This window comes from Vulpes lagopus, chromosome 8 (assembly GCF_018345385.1).
Source record: "Vulpes lagopus strain Blue_001 chromosome 8, ASM1834538v1, whole genome shotgun sequence".
In the NCBI taxonomy this organism is placed as follows: Eukaryota; Metazoa; Chordata; class Mammalia; order Carnivora; family Canidae; genus Vulpes; species Vulpes lagopus.
This window is the reverse complement of record NC_054831.1, coordinates 87,381,876-87,408,043: the sequence shown is the minus strand read 5'-3', so window position 1 is coordinate 87,408,043 and position 26,168 is coordinate 87,381,876. Positions and strand designations below refer to the sequence as shown.

Sequence of the window (26,168 nt, the reverse complement as noted above, 5' to 3'; positions counted from 1 at the left end):
AATGGAGGTGTCAATACTGAACTCTGGCTCATTTATAGACCTTAACTAAACCCTCTGTTTTCAGGGCAGGCTAACAGGGGATGTCTGTTTTTCCACTATCTCTCTCCAAGAAATGCTGATGGTGTCACTGAAAGCCTTAATGTTGCAGAAAATGGACCTAGGCAGATGGGAAAATAGGCATTATCCACCTGCCCACACTCACTCTGTCAGTGGAGGGAATCTCAATCCCCAGGCACTCCTCTGGACAGCTTCCTGAGAATCCCACGTGGAAGGGGGTGGGGTAGACAGAAGTGTAGGGTAATACTTCCTCTTTGGGCTCAGTCTTTCTCTAAGGATGACTCCATGCTCTGAAAAGCAGCACTGGACAGGTTTCATACAAATGCTGCCAGGGATGGTGTTGCTTGTTCTTATAAAACTCTGCAACACGAACAGCAAAAAATTGCCATCGCTAAGCTGGTGTAGGTAGACTTGGCTGGATCCTTGCACCTTAGGTCTCAATGGATGGCTGAATCTCTTGGGGGTAGCAGGTGGGCCGCTGAAGTAGCTTCCTTCTTTTCTTTGCCTCTTGCAGCCATGAGCCTCTCAATATCTAATTTCCCTTCTCCCTGTGTATACCTCTGTCATTAGGTTAAATGATGGTTCTGTAAACAGAGTGGCACATTTAGGAAGACAGGCTTAGAAAAGACTGAGAAACTTCCTGCAGGGAATGCTGCATTGAGTGGGAAGAACAAGGCCCATGGATACACGTGGAATGACTGTTGGCAATTTTTACCACCCTCCTCACTCTCCTCATTAGAAAACCAGGGGAAATGTTATCCCAAAGGGCCTTTGTGAGGACTGCATGAGTGAACCTACATAAAGGGCAGGACACTGTATCTGGCATGCCGAAAGGCCTCCTGACGTAAAAGCAATATTGACACTTAATGAATTTGATAAATTTGTAGATTTAGAGTAAGGAATACATAACCTTAGGATCTTCGCAAACTATCTGCCTATCCAAAGCAAAATTAACCAGGAAGGACTCCAAGGCTCTGCTTAATTCAAATATTCAAAGCCAGCTTACTTCCTCCCAGCTTACTCCCTCCTCCTCTTCCACCCATCTTTGGCTTAAAAAAGGGGGTGATGCACCATTATATATCTTTTTAATGCATATTTATATTTTAAAATACAGAAAGAAAACCCACTGTTTCTGTTTCTGGTTTTAAAAGCAATCATGTTTAATGCAGAAAACCAAATAACCACAGGCAAAAACCAAAATGAAACAAAAACAACCATCAATACTCCCACCCTACAGTACCACTGTTAAAATGTCGGTGACTATTTTAGAACCTTGCTATGTGTATATACACATCCATACGTATTTTGGTTTGTGTATTAAAATGGCACCATAAAGACTTTTTTATTCTGCTTTTTTCAACAAAGGAGTTTATTATGAAAATATTCCCAAGCTGATGAACTGTATCAGCAACACAATTTTTAATAGTTGCACTGTAGTCCATGGCTGTGTGATAATTACCAAATCATCACTATTTTTCAACATTTAAATTTGTTTTTGCTATTATAAAAGTTCATCCACTTTTGTATATATCTCTGATTATGTCCTTATAGCAAACACTAGAAGTGTAAATGCTCAGTCGATAAGACCATCCTAAGGCTTCTGACCTTGTATTTCCACATGCTAAAAAAAAGGTCATGCTGATGTATAATTTCACCCAGAGTGGGGTAATTTGGTCTCGCCCATGTTCCTTTTTTCTCCCCACTTGTCCCTTTCTTTGGTCTCTTAGGTATATGGGTTTTGTTTCTTCTGTCACATGAGCCAATCAAGATTATTAGGACAAAAATGGGGCCAATTTGGGTTCAAATCATTCCCCTAAAATACATGAGAGCTCTCAGAAAACACTGTTTTGAACTATTGCTGTGTTTCAGAACAAGGGGGTTGGTGGGACAAAGGAAGGTAGGTTTGTTCTCAATGAGCCTCTTCTCCTGGAAAGAGAATTACTGGCTCACTGCAGGCCACCAACCAGTGAGCCGAATCTGAAAATGCTGAATTACAGCAAGGGAATGAATGAGCTTGTATATAGTTGAGACACACAGGCTGAGTCCCAACATCCATTCAGATACCCCTATTACATCTCCAGCTGCAATGATGGAGACACTCTAGCAGGTAAACTATCCTTTTTTAATCTTCACAGAACCAAGGGGGAATGATTCTGATTCATTTTTTTTAAAGGAAGATAAAGGATAAACGAGAATTCATTTGGATTGGAGGCTCAAATATTTGTAATGAGTATTTCAGCTAGTTAAAAAGAGGCATTCTTTACCCCCTAATGGGCAGGAAGGGACAGCTGGCATTTGGGAGCTGGCAATTCCTCCTGGAAGATCAATGTTGTCTCTGTATGTGATAGTCTGGTCTGGTCTAAGGTTTACTTGTTGAAATAGATAACGTAATATTCAGACTGTTAGCACATGGACACATACACTGTTTTCCATTAACCCCTTTCCTTCTGAGAAATTTCTACAATCTGAATACCTGACCCCCTTATTTGAGAGGCAGAGTTCATGATCAGAGAGAGGCAAAGGGAACTTCAAATGATAAGACTATCATGGGGAGAGGAAGAGAGACAAACATTCTGCAAGAACCTTAGGTTATCTAAAATTCTGCTGAAACTAGGAAGATGGAACCCTTCCCCAATTCCCTTCTACTATCTCCCCATCAGAAGTTTTGCCTGCTCACAAGGACAGCAAAGAGAGTGGCTTGTCCCACTATCTGTGAGGAGCTGGGGGACTGTAGGCAGAGCCTCAGGATTTGCCCTGGTATTTGCAGACCTTGGCTGGACACCTAGGAGTTAGTTAAGGAGGTTACTCTCCTGGCATGCCTTTCCCCAAGAACCAGAGGCAGTGAGTGGCCTTGGGGAATTTCCACTGGTGGCTGCAGCTGCTGCTTTCTGGGTAACTCACAGTACGTGTGGGCAGGGAAGGGCTCGAAAAATGAGTTGCCTGGAGCCAACTCATTCTGCAAGTTGCTCCCTAGCAGATGACAGACTGTCAGTGAGTTTTGCAACTACTCAGGATGGGAGCAGACTCACAATGGGTTAGAGACAAAGCCCAGGGCTTCAGGATATTGGCTGAGATGAGTGAACAGTAGTGCTCTGCTTTCATTATCTCCTCAATCTCCACAACAGGTCTAGCAGATGAGGAGAACCTGTGAATGTGGGATTTTGGAAATTCACAAAAAACCTTCCAGGATGTTTTACTGTGGGCCTAAACCAACCCACCTCCTGCCCCTCACCTCAGCAAGTACTTGGCCAGCACTGTGTTTACACATGTTCTGTGAGGTTATACTGTCACCACTAACAGCCCAAATTCCCCAAAAGGCCTTATCTAGGAAAAGAAACTGGCTCATTTACCAATTTTGAATTGCATGAGGCATAAGGAGACTAACTCTAAAACTAAAGTAGTCAAGCTGCTGGGTTTACATGGAATCAACAAAACTGGAGGATCAGAGTTTGCCAGGGCTGAGCAACGGGTATCATCAACTTTCCAAGGAACGTGCATTATAAAGTATTGGGTAAACTATAATCAAGCAAGGACTTTACCCTAAAAAAATACTTTTCTTGACATGTTTTATGGAAACAGCCACTTTTATATATAGGATCTGAATTTGAGAATGGAGTGGGTAAGGACAGAGTGATTATCTACTTAAGAACCAGTCTGGCCAGGCCACCACAGAGAAAGAGCAAAAGATGTCTGTACTAGCAGCTTCAGGACACTCTGGCCCGACACACTGGGTGATAAGTACATAAAACTTAGTTGCTACGTGAATTATTTCCTCAGCCAATTACTTAAGCTACATGAGAAATTATCTTGTTCATCTTCTGTGTTAATGACAGGTTTTGGATAAAGGAATTCTTGGTGCATCGACAATCAAGTTTTATTTTTTAAAAACTAAAATGGACGGATTTAACAAATAATTATGAAATATGTACTCTGAGATAGACCCTTTCTTAGGTACAAGGAATCCTGAGATGGTAAGATAGTGTGGTCCTTACTCTCACGGGGCTTAGTGTCTTGAGGAGAGAGGGCAGTTTGCTGGTGAGTGAGGGTATCAGGTTAGAACATTTCAGAGGGAAAGTACTATGAACAAAGTAAAAGGGTGATGTGGCAGACAGTGATGGGTGGGGATCAGAAAGGTGAGGACAGGCTAGGGCATGTGAGGATCAAGGAAGAACCTTTTAAGGCAATAAGAACAGGTGTTGCTAAGGCCTAGTGGCAAGAATGAACTTGGTTTACAAAGGAACAGAATAAGCATAGCAGTATGGCAAGCAGGGGAGAGAGACAGGTGAGGTGAGGCTGGAAAGGTCAGGTAAGGTAATCAAGGGCCAGGTCACACAGGCAGGATAGAGTTTAGATTTTATTCTACCTATGTGCAAATAAAAGACACTGGAAAATTTTAAAGAATTTTTGGAATACATGGTGTTGCTAAAGAATTAAAAAAACTACAAATGAAAACAAAGCCAAACCCAAACCCCTAAAAATCTCAAAAATAGTGGCATTCCTAAGTGGGGTGCCAAAATACCACTTCCTGCAAAAAGAGATGGCCCAGAAAGCCTTTTCAACATATTTCATGTGTTTATTCATATAAAATAAATATGGCCCTCAGAGAATGAAACAAATAACCAGCTGATATCACACTATACTAGAGGCTAAGTGCTTCCCCAATAGATAGGGGTTACCCCATCCAGTTTACAACAGAGAGCAGGGGCAAGGAGGTAGAATCAGGAAGGGCTCTCTAAAAGAAGGAATGTTTAATAACACAGCATTCCCTGAAATTGAGAAGCCACAGGGCAGGGTTGAGAAAGTGAAACCAGTTCAGTAGGGCCCAACCAGAGTTTCAACAGGGGCTGCAATGTCTAGCAGGGGTGGGCCACCCAGTGCTTTTTAATCAACAAGAGGATTCTGGAGCTTATGGTATCCATCAGTGATGGGGAGAGTGGTGTGTTCAAGTTTGCACATTGGGACAATCCCAAAGGTGGCAGTACAGACAAGGAGTGGGGGGGCTGGTCAAGAGTCAAGAAGACCAGAGAGGCAAGGCTTGGGCTGAGGTGGAGGACATTCTGGGCTGGGGTAGAGACAAATGGGCTGATGTGAGAGAGGCAGAACTGATAGTTCTTGATCACTAACAAATCCGTGGTAGATAAAAAGCAAAGTAAAGGAAGCTGGCCAGGTTTCCAGGCACTGACTACAGAGACAGCTTGGAAAGCAGCACCTAATGCAGTCAGGGTGATGGGGTCAGAAAAGACTAACAGTGAATCTTCAAAGGCACAGCAGATGTTAGTAAGTGTGTGCACGGAGAAGAAACACCAAGCACATATTCTCCCATTTTTCTACATTTCTCCCCCAGTTGATTCACCTCATGCTACCAGCAAGATGCTGTTTTTTTTTTTTTTTTTTTCTGGGTGCTGATTCAATAGAAGGAGCACTGTGTTTGGAACAAGAAGGTCCAAGTTTACAGAACAGAACTTAAGACCGTTATACATCCTCCAACAGGCCACTCAAGCTCTCTTGGCCTCCATTTCTCTCATTCACAAAATAGAAGCCCTGGTGGCTTCATTCACTAAGTTCATACTTTCCTACAAATAGCACTGTCAAGTGCTGGCGAAACAGTGAACTGGAAATGGGCATAGGTCTGAGGTATATTTCAGCTTAGTGCAGGTATTAGGGAAGCAAATGAGCAACTATAATATGGTGCACCAAGTGCTGGGATAGGAGTTCATGCAAAAATCAAATGAAGTATCTGTATGAAATGGCACTGAAAACTGGGAGATATTATGAACATATCTTGTAATACTATTATTCTTGATGATAGTGTTAGCCAGATTGTAAATCTCCTAGGAATTTTTTTTTTTTAAATTTCTGGTCTGCTGATGGCATCTTGTTTCTGAAGCAGCTATGTATGGGTCAAGGCATATGGGTCTGCTGTATCTATAGCTGTCTGTGCGCACATGGGTGCACGCACGCGCGCGCGCGCGCACACACACACACACACACCCACACACACAGTTAGGTTCTCTATGGTCTGGTAATGAGCCATCACAGAGCAGTCTTGGCATTCAATGAGGCCTGCATGGAGACAAACAAGATGGTCCCATGTCCAAAGATGATCAGTTTAGTAAAAAAAGACACTTGGACACTAATATGATGATGTGTTATTATTAATGTCATACTGAATATAATTAAAGTGATCACAGTTTACTGCCTGAACAGGACAGTGGATGGAGGAGGTGCTACTAAATTTTTTACCTGGGCAACGTGTATAACAGGTACACCGAGAAAGAGGGTCCCTTGAAAGAATACAGAGGTCAAATTCTGCTCAAAGTGATGTCAGTCAAATGCCAAAGCATATTGAGACTGTGGCCTGACTGATCCAATGCAACGTACATTTTGCTTTTCATGAAACTATTTATCTCCTTTTCATGGTTCCTGGCAATATATAATTTCCTTTTTATATTGAACCCTTAAGGCATTTATGGATTCTGAAATTATGAGCTGAAAATTGTATAAGGATGATAATGAGATACCGGAGTCTTTTTTATAGCAGAAATTTACATTACAGTAATGAAATTTAAGTTTCCTTGCCGTATCTACAGTTTTGCTTAAAGGCTTGCCAGGTAGGTTTACATTAAACCTCTATCTAAAGGAATTTTCTCCTTAGGCTCCAAAATGAACTGTCTTTCCCAGTGCTTTTTTATATTAACCTTCAAAAGCATTCTCTAAGGTACCCTAGGGCTAAGCCAAATTAATTTCTCATTTTTAGACTGGCTTTCTATATACAGTGGTAAAATAACTTCTACTCTAATGTGAATGAGTACGGAGGTTGATCCTCCTTGTAAGAGGAACTGGAGGAAGAACAACAACAAAAAATTCCTGGAGACATCCAGGTTACGATATTTGGAAGTCACTACCTTCACTAAAGGGTGACCCTGCCAGACCTGTAGATAATTTCCCACATGAAACTTGCTTTCAAAGTAGAATCCCATGAGATTAATTCCTACCACCTTAAAAGTGAACTTCTGTTCATAAATATGAAACTAGACTTGGTGAGTCTCTTGTCCAAAGTCTACTGAGCAATGGATTCCTTACTATGCAGGCAACACGACTTTTCATCTTCCTTAAGGGACAAATGCTTGACCAATTTTTGGTTTACAGGAGAAGGTATACATCTCATGAAGATGATTCCATCTCATTTCACATGCCATACTTCATATGAAGAACGTAAACGAAAACAAAAAAGGCAAAGTTGTTTAAAAACAAAATTTCTTATGCCAATTCTCTTTCAAACCTAAAAAAAAAAAATCAGAAAGGAAATACAAGCCTGTTTTTTTTAACAATACAAAAAGCTCCCTCTTTTCTACATCAAGTATATTAAACAGCCTAAACTTCTGGATAAGGTACATAATAGGAATCTTCTCATTTTGGTCTCTATTATCCTTTATAAAAGTGTATAATTTTTTCCCATGAGCATTAAAAATTTGGTACAAAATTTTTTTTCTAAAATACTTCCAATAATATGTACTTGCAAAAAGAAAAATACCATGTTAAGTTGAAGTACAGCAGACATTCTTCATTTACGACAAGATGACATCAAACATATCTTCCTTCGGTGTCACAAGAGTACCACAGTCCTGTGTCTTCAGACATGCTTAAGCATTCTGCTTATGTTTCTTGGGAGTTTGCCTTTCATGATGTTTATCAGTCCCTTTAATCATTTACTGTTCATAAATTCTGCCAGCTACTAGCATGAGCCCAGATGCCTCATTTTTCTTTTTACCAGTTAAAACAATATTTCCACTTTTGTGAAGCCCGCAAAAGTAAGAATTAGCTCTTCCCTCACCTAAACAGCCTTAAACAGGAGACAGAACTTTTGTGCTCCTTTTACATAGGAAAGGAAAATCTTTTAAAGAGTTGGAGCAACAGATGTATTCTGGGCATGTAAGTTCTTTACATTCCTTCCTGTAGCTCAATATCAAATTTGAAATGTAGTTAAATCACAGGTTTACATTTAAGCTTTCTTATCTCTGATAATGGACTTGGACACATATCAAAGAACCTGCCCATGTGCACTTCTTATCAGTCTCTGACAGGTATGAGGTTTAGGAGTTCAATATAAGACTTTACTGCTTATGTGTTTAAAAATTCAGATGTAATGTATCAGCAAGTATTTGGATGAGGGCTCCAATTACTTATGATCCTAGGTAATCCTATATTGCTACAGGTTGTCTGGTTATAAACTACAGATTTAAAATATTCTTAGGATGGATAATTCACAACCATGAGATAAAGGTATTAAACTACAGATTTAAAATATTCTTAGGATGGGCAATTCACAACCATGAGATAAAAGTATATATCTGTATCTATAAATAAAATACATGAATGCCTTTCAGTTTGAGAATGGGAAGGCTTTCCTCTTTAATTTTTCTATTAATCTATTGCTTTGAATGGACATTATATCAATTGATAAAATTTCCAAAAAGTATAAGAGTATCAGTATAAAGAGTTGAAAGGGAAAAAGAAGTTTCCCATTGCAGATACCACCCCCTCTGCAGAAGTAACCATTGTTAACGGATTTCTTGTATTTCCCTCCAGAGATATTACAGGAACAACAAAGCTTAGGTGTATATGTTTATGAGAGGGAGGGCGGGAGGATGGGGTGGGGGGAGGGACGACAAGCAGCACCAAAACCTCATAAGCTTGGGAGAGAGATGGATGGATTGATTGACTGACTTTCCTATGTTTACAAATAGTAGCAAGTTATTCACACTGTTCTCAACACTGCTTATCTTCCTTAACAATATACCCTGGAGATTGCTCCATCAGTACATGAAGACTTGATCCCTCGATTCTTTATGTATGTATATAACATTCCTTGTACAGAAGCACAACACCTTACTCAACCACACCACTACCAAGCAACACATAGGTTGTTTCCTTCTTTTTCCTTTGAATAGGAGAGTATTAGAGCTGCAATAGGACAGGGCTGGAGGTGAGGGGTGGTGCACTGTATGAATATTAACATTTTGTCCTGCCTACTGCCTTCCTTCTTTTAAAAAAGTACTGATGTCTAAACGAGAGCCTGTATGGAAGAGATGGATGTTAGCTCTCCTGCTGCTACTCATAGGAAGGTAATACCTTTGTCTCTAAAGCTGATGAAGTTCTGGGGATTCCTGTAAGCAGCAGCTGAATCCTGGGGGAAAAGAACCACCAGACTTTGCGAGAATCCAATTGTTCATGTTGGGAGACCAGCCTGGGCATGTAGGATGCCTACCGCAGCAAACCCAAATTCTCCAAAGTTAGGGAAGCCTCAGTGGAATCTAGGTCACAGTCACCACTGCCCCCAACCCTTCCACATAGCATGATGCAGAATTTCAGTTCTGTTGGGACTCAATTTAGAATTCACATAAGCTCTGGACAAAAACCTTCCCAACAGTGAGGCAGCCACAACTCTCTAGAGCTGGACTGGCTGGGTTTGGGGCAAGTTACTGAACCTTCATATGGCTCAGTTTCCTCTTTGTAAAATGAGCAAAGTAATACCTACCTCAGAGGGTGGGTGTGAGGATTAAGTAAAATAATGCCTATGTAACTTGCTAAGCAAAGTGCCTGAACTTACTAAGGGCTCAAGAAAATGTTTATTATTGGTAAAACAATCCAAAGCCTTTCTTTTTTTCTTTTATTTTTTGAGAAACATCTTGGCAGCACCTAAAAATACATGGTTGTGAATTTTGGCCTCAGGGTGATCCTTCACTCTCCTCTTATATCTCCATGCCCCCATATTTTCTGCAAATCCCCTCCTCCATTTTGTATCCGTGTACTTGTATAGTTTCATTTGCCTACAATGTCCCTCATCTTCACATGGGTATATTTTATTCACTTTTCAAGATGCAGCTCCAAGGGGAAGGCTAAGGGTCCTCCCTCTGGATTCTACTGTCCCCTGAGTCCAGTTCCCTTGTAGCACTGTCATGCTACTCAGAAGGGATCTGAGAGCAGGATCTTATAGGAACTGTATACTAAGTTCCCAGTGCTGTGTTAGCACAGTGTAGGCACTTGCTAAATGCTGCTGAATTAAAACAAACCCTGATGCAGAGACTGATTCCAGTCTATTTAATTCCCTTGACAGAATATAATCTATGCCTCTGTTATCTTCTTTCAATCAACAATGTGGGCATCTGCACTTCAGGTGTTCATAGTGTTAAAAGCCTTAATTTAGAATCACCTGTCATGTAGCTTCTGTCAAAGCATGGTTGAGGCAGCTGAGGAGAGACTTCCTGTAAGAGGCAAGCTACCTTCTACCCATCACTCTCTTAAGCAAACCACCAGAATGCTTTGACTAGGTTGTTTTTCACTTTGCACCATAGTAAAAAGGATATTCAATACTTCAGCTTAGCATTATATTCTACAATTACTCAGAAGCAATAAGAGAAACGACTATATATAGAAAGCCTGATTTATTCTTCACATAAAATTGCTACAGAAGTTGTAGTCTATTGTGCTATTCAAAATCATGAATAAGCTTATATGGTAAATAACATTAAAACTTACAGCTCTTGACAAATTGGCATGCTTTCCTTGAACAGACCACTGAACTGTACATTCCATCATATTTTTCCCTTCTTTGTTATGGCTGCACGGTAGCTCAGGACAGGTCAATGCTGAATTACTCTCTTCTCAGCTGCAGTTAAGCTGCTGCTGTGTGTTATTCTATTACTCTAATTTACTCCACTGTGTATGCGTTTTGATAAAGAATAATGAATCTCATATTTTTGTTTGGTTATCAGGACTGCTTGGAGAACAGTTGTCACCAGATACCTGGCACATGTAATACATTTGCCTGCACTGTCACCCAAATGTGCCCTAAACACACACATTCATACCAAACTTGTCAGCACACAAAGACTTGAGATAAATAACAAATGCCTGGACTTAGTAAAGGCTTGCAAGTCTAGAATACGTTGCCCCAGTTTTAGCTGGCAGGAGGACACACGCGTGTATGTGGCTGGTGCCCGCACAGACGGTAAGATGGACACAGTCCCCAGGCTGGAAAGCTATCCTTTAATCGGCGTACTGAAATCAGTTCTGCCCGGAGGGGAACAATTATGCCTACCTTCCAAGCAACAGAAGGAAGGAAAGGGGAAAAGTGAAGAGGAAGTTCATTTCCCCAATTGTAAAACTAAGAGTGAATCAGCACTGTAATCAGTAGACGCCAGGACTGTGCCTGTGCCAGAGACAAGGGCTGGACTTGCAAACATCCTGCCGCCACCCTTGCAACTTGGAGGCAAGTATAGTGACAACCAGATGGTCAGCTTTTGAGGGAAGGTGTTTAGTTTTGTTTTCAATGGCAGAAATGAGCAACTAGAGGCAGTCTCACAAGCAGGCTTACCTGAGATGAGGTGGCTAAGAAATGCTGATGGACAGGAGCACATCTGCCAGCATACTTCAAATATCAAGAGTTGGCTCTAGGAAGTTCAAAACTTCAGGAGAAAGGAAGGGTGCCATGGTGCTACTCCCACTCCTTGTGATGGGAGAAAGCAGCAAGCGCCCCCCAGCATCGTCTCTGAGGCTCTGCCCTATCTCAAGATCTCATGGTGGGGGGGGGCTCACATCTGGGCTACAAACTGTGGCTCAGAATGAGAGACTCATCCTCAACATGGTGGAGGACTGGTCTCAGTTCTAATTCTGGTTCTGCTGCCTCTCAGCTCTCTGATCCTGAGGAAGGCATGTTGTCCCTCTAAAACCTAGTCTCTCCTCCACAAAGTAGGAATGCTGATAATGGTGATTTACCCCACTGGGTTGTAGGGAAGATGAGGCAATGTCCAAAAAAGCCCTGGACGAGTACCTGGCAACAGTAGGTGGTCCCTAGACATCCATCCCACTCTCTTTCCTTCCTGGGATCCCCCATCCTCATTCTTTATGTTCTCCGTTCTAGCCAGTCCCAGCTACTGCCTGCTCTCTGCTCCCTCCCTGTCTTCAGCTTTGGCCTGCCCTGCCCCTCTTTTTTCAGGTACTCCAGCATTGCTCCTATTTTCCCACATTCTTCTTAGCTCCTTAACTCACTCAGAATCTGAACTTCAGTGACACCAGGGCATGGAGGGTTACAGTGAGACAACATGCAGTGGCTGCTGCAGCCTCTTTCCTTAAGCACTCAATAGGAGGAGCCTGCCATTACCCACCCACTACAAGGTGGCAACTGAGCATGGTGGTTGGGTGTGGGGGAATACTGGGCTCACACCCCACCTCTACTCTCAGGCGAGTCAGGTAACCTTTCTGTATCTGCTTCATCACAGATAAAATGTGGGCTGTAACAGGACCCCTGCATTATGACGATTAAATAAGTAAATACATGTACAGTGTGTGGCACAGGTGCACTTAATGAATATTAGCTGTCCTCTCCTGCATCACTATCATCCTATATCTTATAGAGACCTGATGACCCATGACTATATGTTCAACCTTTGAGAGAAAGTTTGCTCTCAAGAATATGAACCAGGCATGGGCTCATCAAACCCAGATGGAATTTCACAGCCACACAACGTGATCCTGGCAGAAGAATCAGTTCTTATCCACATTTATAGGTTTTGGACAACATCACCACAAGTTGGAGACTTGCACATAGCACATGAGTTGGCTTTTGGCGGCCCTGCCATTTCTGGCAGACCACCAGAAGATGCTACCACCCAGAGGCCTGTGCCTGAGGAGCTCCCAGAGCTGCTGAGCCAGAAAATACCCTGTTCTTGCATGTTCCAGGCCACCACAGAAAAGAGGCCAGTCCTTTAAGGTCCCCTATTCTCTGCTTAATCCCATTCTAAGATGCACTCCTTACAACACTGTCATTAATACTAATAGAGGCCAAACCCTACCACACTGGAGTTTGTGTCCTCTAATGATCTGTAATGGGCACTGATAATGAAAGCTATTTCCCAGAAATTTAGTTTTTAAATGCATCAACTGCATCCAGAGATAAGTAAGAAGATGAAATTTTCTTCATTTTTAAAAACTACACAATGTTATTCTCAAGGGAGCTAGTGAGTTAGCTAGGAATAAAATAAATTCTGCAACAACCATTTAGACCCAAAAAAGGGACATTTTCAGAGAACACACAAGGAACTCATGGAAACAACAATAAAAAATAAGTACAGATTTCCCTCTTGGAGTGCAAAGCTACCAAATCCTTCACTAAGTCCATGTAAGAAAGAGCCATTGTAGTGGATATCTGTGGTCTAAGGTTGTCTCTCCTCTGGGAAACCACCCCCCCCCTTCTAAATTCTGATGATCCAAGAACTTTGCATATCAATCTTCCCTCCTCAGCCAAGGAGAAACAGGTGATTCAGGTCTAGCCCAATAGGGTGTTATATACTCCTGAACACAGTGATTAGTTAAGAGATGAGGAGGTGATTCAACTTGGACCAAGGGGATGACTGTTGAAACTTTTGCAGAAGAGAGGCTCTTTCTTTTCTCCTGGACTTGAAGTTTATAGAAATAAGTTCACCTGGCAACCATCTTAAAAAGAAAAGAACTTCCCTAAGAGAAGAGTCAACAGAGAGGAAACTGAGCTGAGAGATGCCAAGAGTTGGGGCTTAATGGCAACATGTGAGCCCCTGGATCCAGCCATGCCTGAAAATAGACATTCCTGTGCTTTCCAAGTAAATAAATGAACCAAAAAGTTTCATGTTAGCTTAAGTTAGTTGGGTTGTGTTTTCTGTTACTTGTAAGCAAGAATCCTAATTGGTAATTTGCTAAAGCTGACACATAGGGTATTGAATATAGCAACTACCTGTACATTTAAAAGATGTCGTATTAGAGAAGTTCATACTAGTGCTAGAAACGTGAGAAACTAGCTCTTGCTAGTGTCTAGAAAGGTCCTGGATTCAAAGAAATGCAAACACTCCAAAATAAAGCCCAGGACAGTGAATTCAAACAGTGCATGGAACTTTCTGCCATGCTAAAATGCTGGGATGCAGTTTCTACATTTCACCTAAAATTTGAGAAACAGAATGGATGTTACCAATCCAAATGAAAATAAATACTAGGCTCACTTTAGCAGGTTTAGCACAGTAACTAAAGGCTAAAGATAGCAACTCTGTCTAAGGAGTAAAAATAAGCAGGAATTTTCTGTAAGGCTATGTGATCGCTATTTATACTCTCTCCTTATTAAGCCCACTATGAATTTGGCCTGTCACAATTGTCTCTGAGCTGCTCTGCTCTGCCCTCCCTGAGCCCAGAGGTAGTCTCTCAGAGGTACAACCTGACTCTGACGTAAATAGCTTCTGCCAAAAGCTGAAGGTGTCAAAATTTGTCTGGTGTGTTTAGTGCTGGGTTGTAACAGACAAGAAGAATACAACTTATTTTCAAATCCACTTTGCTGGCTTTTTATAATGTAAAACTCAAAGCAAAGAGGATGAAGCAGAATGTTGTAGGGCCTTGTGTGACACTTAGAAATGAAAACAGGCCCTTTGTAGAAGAAAATGTGGGCTAAAAAAACAGAGAAGAGTTCCAGATGGTGAGGTCTATTTACTGTGAAGCAAAACTGTGATGAAAGTAGGGAATGTCTCAGGCAAGTCAATTACACAAGATAAATCGATAGAAGATGTTCTATGGGGATCCAGCTAGCATGGAATTCTAGAATGGGAAGACAACATTAATAGGCTTTCCCTGCTTTGGCGCCTAAAGAAGTAAAAATCATATTGACATAAGAAACAAAACAATTGTAATACTATAGATGGAAAGCATATGTTCAGACAAAGTCAATTACGAGCTTCTCCTTGCACATGCCTTGAACATTCCTGCCCCTAGGTCTTCCCGCGCTGCTCCCCTTGCCCAGAGTACCCCTGGTATCTTTGGTCTGAACCTAACCCACTTGTCAAGATCCAGTTCAAGTGCCAATTTGATGACAAAGCTTTCCTTAACCACCCTAGCTTAAAGTCATCTTTCTAGTTGAGGACTTTTTTTTTTTTTTTTTTTTAAGTTGAGGACTTTTAGCAGCACTTTGTCCTATAGCATCTAGACCTTTTGATGCTGTTTTATAGTTTGTATGTTATATATTAATAATATATGAATATATTTTCTATTTTTTTCTCTTTCACTATTCAGGGCACTATCTCTACCTACATCATCTTTAACATGATGTGCTCACATACAGGGGACATTCAGTAATTGACTGAATGAGGAATAGTTTGATTGCAGAAGCCTGGGACACCTTGAACCAGAGAAAAGAAAAATGCATACAGGAAGTCAGCCATCTAGTGTTATTCCCACTATGTCCTTTCTGTCTCTCTGTGCAATGCAATCACAGCCACTGGTCTGTCCCCTCATGGTGGGAAACATGGCTGCTCATCAATCTGAAGGCCAAGAGACATTCTTAATCCAGTTCCAGTTAAAAAAAAAAAATTCCTACGAAAATATTACAGTCCACCTGGTTTGGTCATGTATTCCTGCCCAATTCCTCACACTATTACCAGAACCATGGCACAAAATCTACATCAGTGAATAAGAAGGTCTTCCATCCAATAACTCTACAAATTTAATTATTTCAGACCCATGGTTTTATTATGATCAAGTGAAATCTTTCTAAAATACAGCATGCTTCCCACCCACCTTCAAAAACAGAATATATCAAGTGGAATTTACTTTATTGAGGGATGAGGATTATAAATATCAATTAGTGTTTGTGTTGTCATATACGTGTCAACCCAAGTGGCTGTTGGGCATGAAATGTGGCTTGCTTTTTATCCAGGCCCTTGTAGTATTATAGTCTCTGCGTGTTTTTTCCCCAAAGTTCTCTGTACCTTGCCTCATCAACAATTATTAACTTCTGTTAAATGAACAGGTGAAGTGTTATATTTTGAAATACTGGATGATGGGAAATCTGGGAGCCACGTGTGTTATAACTAGATACGATAAGGTATATCTTGGACATGGAAACCTTAGAAGAAGCTCCTTGTTCAGCTCCTGCTGAAAGGTTCTATAACCTATAACCCTCTGGTCACAGATGATTAAATGATAGAAACACTTGCCTTGGGGCTTCTGGCCCACAGGCAACCACCAGCCAATGACAGGCCCAGAGCAAAGTGAGCTCAGTCAGTCAGATTCTTGCTCTTGGGAAACAGGGCTGGGAAGCAGAGAATTAGGGAGAAGCAGAGACTGTGGATAGTGAAGTTCTGAGATAGCACTGGGGCTGGAAGGGTCACGGCACTCCCCCATGGTACAGAAGCCATGGGACGTGGGGTGGGGAAGACACAAAGACAGAATGGTGGGAAAGGATAAGTCAGGGGTGAGTACCAAGCAGAGGTAGCCTCAGGTAGAGAAAGCCAACATGCCAAATGGCTAAATGGTTGCAATGTGGCTGGCACAAAGTGAGCTGCTTAACTTCATTCTGGTCCTGGCTTTCCTCCAAGTGGCTTCACCTCCCTGTAGCTCCAGCTCTTTCTGGCCTGACTGAATTTCTGGTCTGTGTTTCTGCTTCATACTCCCTCTATCCCCTGAAGTGACCAGATGAAGGTGTGGGCTCTCCTGGCTACTTGGAGTGCATCAGTACTTCCTGCTAGGTGTGCATCCAGGATTGGTCCAGATAAATTAGAGAAAGTGGTTGGGTTTGGAACCGGATATGATGGAATCCTGTAGGCAGCTTCCCTTCTCACCCCATGCCCATCAGGAAGCAGGACTCAGTACTTCAGTACACCCTCCAAAGATACTTCATGTCCTCAGTTATTGTTAAAATAACAACTCTCCCAATAATTACGGCAGGTAACTTTTAATGAGCATTTATTAATTAGAAGCCAAGCTAAGTGTGTGAACTACTTCATTTAAGCCTTATGACAGTCCTATGAGGTAGATATACTATTTCTATTCCTTTTAAATAGAGGTGGTTTGCAGATGCCAAGTAAGTTCTTCTCAGCAACATAGCTACTAAGCAGTGAAGGTGGGATACAAACTCAAGTAAGTGTGTCCCAAAGCCTATGTTCTTAACATTGTGACACACTGAATGATGACAATTTGACTTTTACCAAAGACTCATGAGAGGACTTAAAAGAGGATTCATATCTCTTACCAATATGAGAAACTCCCTAAGATCTCCTTTTAGATGCTTCTGTTCCCCCAAAGTTCCTCCCCAACTGACAACCCCATCATCTCTCCTCCTTCTCTATCTAGCCTCCAAAAATCTCAATCCATATGCCTGGTCAACAAAACAAAGCATGGAGCTTAGGAGTCCTGATTTTACTCTCAGCTTTGCAGAAACACACATTCTCCAGGCTCAGAGCTACTACATAGAGCAAAGGCAGCCCCAGAGTGATGCACAGGAAAGCAGTCTTTATAGGGTCATAACCTCTCCAGAAAAAAAAGGGACATCTTCATGGGCAGCAAAACTCAGGTCAGGTCATCTGAGCAAAGTGTCTTCCTTCTCTTCTTTGCTACAAATTCTTGTATTTCTTGATGAATCCAGAGTAAAAGCTAAGCATAAGGCTGTGGCAGCACACAGACAGGGTTCTGCCTGAAATCACACTGCTCTCCTATTCTGGGGGTGGGGGACCCGACGTACTGATTACATATTCAAGTTCTCACGAGGGTCTTAGTTTCCACCCAATGTTTTGAACACATAGAGACCTAATTCTTCCTGAAGTGTACCTAATTTGGTGGAGGAATAAGGTGCAACGTGAGGAATAAGGCACAAAGCTGACTCTCAGTTTCAAGAATATTCAGATTATTGCTAATGGAGCTCTCAACAACCCCGTTCAGATGGGGTAGTTTTCAAAATATCAACTAAACTCAGGTTCTGTTAAGCTTCCCTTTGTATTGCCACTGGAATTGGCTAGTGAACTGTACCTTGAAAAGAATAAACAACAGAAGCTGACATTTCTGGAAGTGGAAGAAGAACCTGGCAGAATCAGCCATGTGTGCAAAGAAAAATATAGCAAGAAAAGTTTCTCCCTAATGATCCAGAAGTTTCTTCCTAACTTCCAGAGTGCTTTCTTGTGGGCCTATGACCTAACTGACTCATGTTGAAATTAAAGGTAGAACTTAATAACTGGTTTTTGAAGAAGAGGGAATTTAGAATATCCTTATAGACAAAGAATTAAAAAAAAAAAAAAAAAAGAGCCTGCATCCCTACACAGAGATTTGGCTGTTGTTTGAAAATTTGGTAGCAAAACTTCTCTTGACCAACCATACAAAGCATAGTCTCTCTTCACTTACTTTTCCTGGCTCCTTAGATTCAGAGTTTAAAAAACTACCAGTTCTTAAAAGCTTTCCTTTTCCATATAAGTTCAGAAAACAATCCTTAAAGTTATGAATTAAATTTCGATTTAACAGGATATTTGTTGTAGGGCTTTATACAAGAAATTGTTACGGATTTTTTGTCACAAACATTTGTAAACTGCTGGTTGTTTGGGAGGGGGAAAAAGTACAAGAGTCCTAAGGAGAAATTCTCTTTGGTGGTGGAGAGGCTTCAAAGCACAACATAACCAAATGACATCAACTTCCAACTTTTCATTCTTTCAAATATTTTTTCTCTCTCTCCATCATTCTTACAGTCCAAATTTAAATTTTATGGCATCTTAAATGTGAGGTTAACAGAGACTTTTGGGAAAAACAAACAAGCAAACAAACATTTGGAACATTCCACCATCTTTTCTTTTCTAAGCCCAAGGACAATTGGCAGTCTTAGCCACAGGCAGCCTCCTGGCTAACAGAATAAAAAAGTTAAGTCAAAAAACTACAACTCCTCCTCCCCCACTCTCAGCAAGCTGGACCAAGGCAGACCAGGAAATTACAAACTTAAGGGTAGATCTACAAGATGAAGTAGGCAGATTATTAGAAACCCTGCCCACACAACATAAATTACAAGGACAATTCATTCAACCATAAATATTTTTAAGTGAATGGCCAAGCCACTCACTTGCTACTTAAAAACTGTCTTATTTTGGCACCAAGGCTCCCCCCATGTATGTAGATCTGATTTCTACCATCTGGGCCGTTAGAGACTTGAGAGGAAAGTATTTGCTCGTCTCTTTCCTAGTGCCTGCAACAGTGTCTTAAACACATGGTATTCAGTATACATTTGCTAAATGACTGGTAATGGATGGTCGGTCAGATCGCTAATGTTCTTGAGGGTATAGGAAGGCTACAGCAGCGAATATTCCACTAGTGGTGCCATATACCAAAGGTACATGTAAGATTAAGGTAAGTCTGCGTTCCACTGAGATTTAAGAAGGGTTAGAGGGTCAAACAAGAGCAGCTGGTGGGTGTTTTTCCGCTAATAATTATTCAATTGCAGCCTTCACTTGGGACAGTGATGGGTCTAACTACTGACTGGGATGATTATGTTGGCCATGTCTGTCACTAACATGTGGATCTTGTCTCTACTGGATTAGTGTGTCCAGGATTCCCATGACTCCACTTCTTGGTTCTTGATCTCCTGCCAGTATATTTTCACTGTGACGATTGCACATTCTAAGTGCTGCCATGGGATGACTAAGGACATATTTCCTCTAATTCCACTTTCACACAAAAGATCAAGAAAAGAATGGGAAAGAGGATGTGTGAGGGGGGTGGGGGCTATTTCTCCTCTAGGGGAAGCAAAGAGTTCCATGGTGCTCCTATCATGAAGTCTGTGCTGTAAGGCATGGCATATGGAAGTAAAGGGAAATACAGGCTTCCTCTGAGACACAGTTGAAGCCAACACATTTATCTTAGATAAGAAATCTCTCTTGTGCTTCACCTTTGGATTTTCCAACTTTCAAGCAGTAGTCTTCAAATCCAAGTGCTGAAGTTAGTGGGTTTTAATTGTGCCTGTCAGGGATGTCTAACATGGGCCTTGCCAATGTCATCCTCCCATTACATCCCTAGTGCTGCAACCCTTAGATTTTAATCTGTAAGTCGCACCTGCTGACATCTTCTAAAGTTGTGAATACAGTGGTGAACAAAATTAACAGAGCTTGCCAACTTGCTCGAACCTAGGATGATTTCTCTAGGTCACTGCTTTAGTCACTAGAAAAACAAAAAACCCTCTTTTTTTGTGTGTCTAATCACAAACAGTATCGCTTCTCATATTCCTACAGTAGAACCTGAAAAGGATTATAAAATTACTCAATTGTTCCCTTTTTCATTAGCACCAAGCAGGTGATCTTACTGGCTAGAAGGCAGGGATAGTGATGAATACAGGTGATTTAAGCAGTGTGTCTGAGGTTACCAGGGCAACCGTTAATTATTACTGAGTAACTCTAGTATATCTCTATAAAGGTCAGGAGTTAAGGTTTTTCTATCATATATTTTGCTTTAAAATGGGGCTTTTAAAGGAAATTGGGGAGAGAACAGATGGAGGATGACAAAAGAAGATCAGGTTAAAGAACTATATATAGCACAAGAAAAACTACTTACATTTCATAATGCTGGTTTAGGAGATGGTGGAAGAGTTCATGCATAAATGTAAAAAATGACTTTCTGTTTTTCTAAGTTAGGGCTTCTCAAAGATTAAGAAATCTGAAATCAGGCCAGATGCAGAGACTCTAACTGGATTTACTTTACTTAGTACCCTGAGACCAATTTCCTCTGTTGTTCCAGAGTTACCATTTTCTGAACTGACCTGGAGCCCTGGACAGACCAGGCTAGACGGGAGTCATGTGGTCACTGAAAGAAGAATTCAAGACTTGATTTCATTGACACACAACAAAAGCAACACCTTCTTGGTATAGGTCTTAGTCTTCAAACGGCATCTTATGCACATCCTTAGTCATTGAGGATGTAACAAATTTGAAAAATTTTTAAAAATCCCTGTGTTCACTTCAGCAGCACATACACCAAAAAATTTAATGATAGAGAAGATTAGGATGGCGCCTAGGCAAAACAAAACAAAACAAAACAAAAACCATGCAAATTGTAAAGCATTTCATATTTAAAAAATCAAAACATCAGGTTGTATGCCTTAAACTTACACAGTGATGCATGTCAATTACTTTTCAATAAAACTGGAAAATAGGGCACCTGGGTGGCTCAGTGGTTGAGCATCTGCCTTCAGTTCAGGTCGTGGTCCTGGGGTCCTGGGATCGGCTCTTGCATCAGGCTCCCGACAGGGAGCCTGCTTCTCCCTCTGCCTATGTCTCTGCCTTTCTTTCTGTGTCTCTCATGAATACATGAACAAAATCTTTAAAAAAAAATCCCTGTCAAATAATAGCACATTAATTAAAAAAACCCTCACAAAGATGCATCCTACAACTTTAAGAAAAAAGTAAAATGGTGATTTTAAAACTGAGGTAATCTATTTCCGAGTTTTCAAAACTGAAAAAAAAAACAATGTGTACACACATTAAAAAAATTCCAACATGACAAAGGGTAGTGTTGGAAGAGAGTCAGTTTCCCTTCCACCAAAGGCTACTGCCTATATGCTTCTATCAGAGATAACCACACAGATTCATTAACCTGTATCTTTCCAGAAATATTACAAACATGTACACACACTGGTAGGTATATACATCCCTGAATTCTTTTTTTTTTTAAGATTTATTTTTATTTATGATAGACACAGAGAGAGAGAGAGGCAGAGACACAGGCAGAGGAAGAAGCAGGCTCCATGCCGGGAGCCCAATGTGGAACTCGATCCTGGGACTCCAGGATCGCGCCCTGGGCCAAAGGCAGGCATGAAACCGCTGAGCCACCCAGGGATCCCCAAACATCCCTGAATTCTTATATATAAATAGGAGTATACAATGCACACAGTTTTTAAATCTAGCTGGATATCAAAATCACCTCAGAAGTTTAAGAAACATACCAAAACTCAGATATCACCCCAGACCAATGAACTCTGAGGCTCTAGCAAAGGAGTCTAGGTCTTGGCATTTTTTAACTTTAGGTTCCCCACATGATACTAATATGTAGCTTGGACTGAGACCCACAGTACCTTGCTTTTCCCTTAATGTACCTTAGAAGTTTGTTTTATAGCAGCCTATGTAACACCACTTCATTTCTCTGCTGTACTGGGTAGCAGTCTAGTCTAAAATATATTTTGGCCATCTTTCACGGATGGTCATCCCTTCAGGTCCCACTCTTTGGCTTTCATAAATGGTGTCACAATATACATCTGTGCTGGAGAACATCCATCTATTCTCTATCCTGCCCTCTTCACCAGGAGCTAAACAGCATGGATTACATCATCAGGGCTCCTGCACCCTGTGGCTCCCTGGTGCAGTCACCAAGAAGGAGCTCTGCAGAGATTAGCAGGGAGAAGGAGAGAGCCAAGGCATTTATTCTCTTGTCTCCCTCTAAAGTTGCTCGCCCCTGGCTGAACCTCTTCACCAACATTCCTTTTAAGCTACTAATTCTCTAGACCTCTCTCCCCTTTGGAGTTTGATAACCACTTTCTAATCAAGTCCCTCTAGTGTAAGAATGCTAACTGGTTGGGTGCTAGTAGCCCTAATTTACTGTACTAAGTCTTGTGATTTTTTTTCCTGCCCCCATGTCTTTGCAAATAAAACTCTCCTTGAATTATGCTCTTTTTACAGTGCTGATGTTTTTCTTTTGATTCTAATATATCATCCTTGGAAATACATCTTTGTATTTATTTCTTTATGGACAATATCATCTTGGCTCCCTCTGGAGACATAACTTCTTCACATAAAAAAGAGGATGTGGGGGATCCCTGGGTGGCGCAGCGGTTTGGCACCTGCCTTTGGCCCAGGGCACGATCCTGGAGACCCGGGATCGAATCCCACGTCAGGCTTCCGGTGCATGGAGCCTGCTTCTCCCTCTGCCTGTGTCTCTGCCTCTCTCTCTCTCTCTATCATAAATAAATAAAAAATTTAAAAAAAAAAAAAAAAAAAAAAGAGGATGTGGGTGCCTGAGTGGCTCAGCTGGTAAAGCATCTGACTCTTGATTTCAGCTCAGGTCATGATCTCAGTCAGGGTCATGAGATTAAGCCCTGCATTGGGTTTAGCACTAAGCAAGCAGCCTGCTTAGGATTTTTCTCTCTCCCTCTCTTTGCTTGTGCTAAAACATTTAAAAAAAAAAAAAAAGATGTAATGGGGCAGTCTAAACCACAGTTCTTTTATTCTTTTTCTGAGCATTTTTGACAATAGCCTGGGCACAGCCCCATCATCTGTTTAAATTGTAAGGCTATTAAAATAAACACTGAAGCAATGTCTTGAGGAGAACTCCAGTGCTTCTTTGAGAAAAGCTGCTAGGCACTGAAAGAGAATCCGCTAGAGCATATACAGTGTAGGACTGAGAGGCAGAATTTCAGAAAGCTTTCAGAAACTCTCTTTTTGTCATAATGACAGTCAAATTTATATAGAGTCACAGGCTGGAGAGGAATTCCTGAGGCTAAATTATCCCCCAGTGAAAACTTAGGATTGCAATAAGGTTCTCTTCTAATTAGTATGGTTCCAATTGGCTCCACCTAAAAGAGAAACAATAGAGTAAATAGATGGCTTGATAGGACTCTGGGGAGTACACACCTACGCCTGCTGACTTGGTGCAAACAGCTTAAAGCTTGTCTTCAGAGAGGAGTGCTTCTACTAATTCGGGTGTATTTTATTATTTGTTGTTAACTTAGTTTTAGGTGATTGATTGATTTTTAAGATTTGAGAGAGAGAGCAAGTGAGTGAGGGCAGCAGGGCGAGAGGCAGAGGACAGAATCTCAAGCAGATTATGCACTGAGCACAGAGCGCAACATAGGGCTCGATCTCATGATCCTGAGATCACTACCTGAGCAGAAACTAAGAGATGCTTAACTGACTGTGCCACCCAGGTGTTTTATTTTAAAACTACCTCAGTGTTTTGATGTGGGTTGCTCTGTGTCACACCAGGATCAAAGAAACAAAAATAAACACTGAATGTCTACTGCTACCGCCAAAAGAAATCAATACTAAGGATTTGTTCATTGGTAAAGGGACAGTCTAAAAGCAAACCAACTTTTGCTTAGTGAAAAAGGAAACCAATTTTTTTTAAGGTTTGATTTATTTGAGAGAGCACATGTGCAGGTGAGCAGAGGAGGGGGAGAAGGAGAGGGAAAGAATTTCAAGCAGACTCTGAGCTGAGTGCAGAGCCAGCTGCACTACTAGATTTCACAACTCTGAGAACATGACTTCAGTTGAAACTAAGAGTTGGATGCTTAACCAACTAAGCCACTCAGGCATCCCAGAAACCAATTCTTATTAATCATTTAATGTGAGCCAGGCCATTTACTATAAGGTTATGCCATCATTAACTCATAGGACCCTCACAATAACCTCAAAGGTAGGTCTTATTACTATTATGATTATTTTTACTATTATTGTTACCATTTCACAGAAGAGGTTTAGCTCAGAGAGGACAAATAACTTACAGACCATGTCTAAAGTTAGGAAATAGCAGAGCCAAGGCTTCACTACCAGGCCACGTGGACTTTTCCATGCACCAGATCTCAAAAGCTTTTCATATGTGATATAATCCATGTCAGCCTTCAGAGATCTATTTGTAGTCCTAGGTTTATATATCAACTACATCTGTCCTCCTGAATGACTGTTGCCCATAATGCCATCCGTTATAAGAAATACATTTCCTCCCTCAAAAGTATTCACATTGAAAAGCCTTTCCTCAATTGTGGAACATTGCTTTTGATGCTAAAGTGCTGTAAAGAGCATGTTCTAAGGCCAAATACATTTAGGAAATGTGGCGTAACACCTACCCTTTGAGAAATGCACAAGGGACATATTAGTGGCTCAGAAGACCTGTAGACAAGAATTTGTAGAACTTCATTCAACTCAGAGCTCTTGCCTTTCCCTACCTGTCCCACCCTCTTCCTGCATCAGTTTGGCGAATGCTGATTTAAAAGTCTCAAATATCCTGTACATGTCTTCTACCACTTCTAAGCTGCTTTCCTGTCAAGGCAAGAGTCTTGATCTTCTCATGTTACATACACAGTAGGTGCTCAATAGAAATATCTGTTGGTTTAATTGATGCACCTTCAAATTTTTGATTTGTAACCAAAAGGCAGGCATTTATTTGCAAAGCAGCAGGCTGGCTTCCCTGGGGCAATGGGAAGTGCAGCCCTGGTGAGTTAAAATGGGTTCCTCTATGAAGCAAAGGCATCAGTCCTCAGCCTCACAAGTTTTGACTGATCTCAAAGGCCAGGGACAGGGTTCTCTTAAGCCCCTCTACTATCATCAATGCAGGAACAGAGTGCCAGTGATGATACAGGTTTGGTCCTGAGAGCTTTATAATGAGGTAAATCCTGTTTTTATTCTTGTAGAAGTCCATCCACCTAATGCACTCTGCCTATGGTTCCCAGACTTCAAGATGTATCAAAATCACCGGGAGAGCTTGTTGAAACACAAGGAACTGGGCTCCTCCTCCAGAAGGGCTGATCTAGGAAGTCTGCGGTGGGGCCTAGGAATGTGTATATCTAACAGGCTCCCAGGTGATGCCAGTGACACTGGTTCAAGGAGCACTCTGACACTGCCACACTGGGCTAAGACCCTACCCTACAAGACCAGTGTAGCTGGGACCAAAGGAAGCCTACACTAGATCCTGCATGGTTTTCTAGATACTTAGTGCAGAGAAGGGATTAAAAATGAGACCCTATGGCTGTTTCCAACTAGAAATGTGTTCCTAGCTAAGTAAGCATCTGCTTTCCAGACTGACTAAAAAGGTTTTAAAAGCAGTACATTTAATATGATTTTAATTTATCCAATTTAGGATCCGAATCTAAGATTCCCCCAAAGTACATACATAGGAGAGAAACAATTCCAAATCTAATTCTAAGTGAGGAAACTGGCATTTTCCCCTTACAGGCATAATGGTGCTAAAAGCCATGCACAAAATATTAAGCCTGTTTCCTTCCCTAAAGATTTGATCAAAAATTCAAGATCTACAAATGCCTAACACCTACTTACACATATAAAACGCAGTGCTATGAGGCATTTGAGGGCAGCTAAATTCAGAATTAAATTCTTTTATTTATATGTTTAATTAAACTCCAAGACGTTACTCAGCATCTACTGTGTGTCACGACAAATTTGGGAAATTGTTTTAGATCTTTTAGGAAGATGAATTCATTTACAGGGAAAAAATACAGACTCTTTATGATGTTACCTCTTCAAGGGGAAAAGAAAACAACAATGTGTGCGAAAGAAAACAACAATGTGTGCGAA

The 26,168-nt window shown here is 41.2% G+C and overlaps 1 protein-coding gene and 1 long non-coding RNA gene across 11 annotated transcripts in view; one reads left to right on the top strand and one right to left on the bottom strand.

Annotated features, from left to right (window-relative positions):
* Positions 1–20,989, top strand: part of LOC121496646 — a 35,091-nt gene extending 14,102 nt beyond the window's left edge. Inside the window, exon 3 of the long non-coding RNA XR_005989294.1 lies at positions 20,608–20,989. This is a non-coding gene — a long non-coding RNA (uncharacterized LOC121496646). The remainder of the gene's footprint in view (positions 1–20,607) is intronic.
* The window catches only part of ARHGAP26 (Rho GTPase activating protein 26), a 423,002-nt gene that overhangs the window by 41,948 nt on the left and 354,886 nt on the right, over positions 1–26,168 (bottom strand). The gene's annotated exons all lie outside the window — the stretch shown is intronic.